This window comes from Octopus bimaculoides, chromosome 30, assembly GCF_001194135.2.
Source record: "Octopus bimaculoides isolate UCB-OBI-ISO-001 chromosome 30, ASM119413v2, whole genome shotgun sequence".
NCBI lineage: Eukaryota > Metazoa > Mollusca > Cephalopoda > Octopoda > Octopodidae > Octopus > Octopus bimaculoides.
In genome coordinates, this window is record NC_069010.1 from 9,320,048 (window position 1) to 9,320,549 (window position 502).

Sequence of the window (502 nt, forward strand, 5' to 3'; positions counted from 1 at the left end):
GGTCCTATGATGTACAGAAAACACTTTGCTGTAAGTAGGTACCATGTGGAGGTACAGTCCTATGAGATACCTTGAATGCATAGCTGTAAAGAGGTACCATGTGGAGGTACAGTCCTATGAGATACCTTGAACGCATAGCTGTAAAGAAGTACCATGTGGAGGTACAGTCCTATGAGATACCTTGAATGCATAGCTGTAAAGAAGTACCATGTGGAGGTACAGTCCTATGAGATACCTTGAATGCATAGCTGTAAAGAAGTACCATGTGGAGGTACAGTCCTATGATATACCTCGAATGCATAGCTGTAAAGAGGTACCATGTGGAGGTACAGTCCTATGATATGCCTTGAATGCATAGCTGAATGTATCATGTTGACAGACTGTTTTGATTTTGTTTTATGAAAGGGCATTTGTTCATGGAATTTGTTGCATGGCAGACATAAATGTTCCATTGCAATATTTAGATATTTCATAATATATTTTGTTTAACTCCCACTGTTAC

General features: G+C 39.2%; 1 long non-coding RNA gene across 1 annotated transcript in view; it reads left to right on the forward strand.

Annotated features, from left to right (window-relative positions):
* Positions 1–290, forward strand: part of LOC128251301 (uncharacterized) — a 972-nt gene extending 682 nt beyond the window's left edge. The window contains exon 2 of the long non-coding RNA XR_008267075.1: positions 39–290. This is a non-coding gene — a long non-coding RNA (uncharacterized LOC128251301). The remainder of the gene's footprint in view (positions 1–38) is intronic.
* The last annotated feature ends 212 nt before the right edge of the window (positions 291–502 follow it).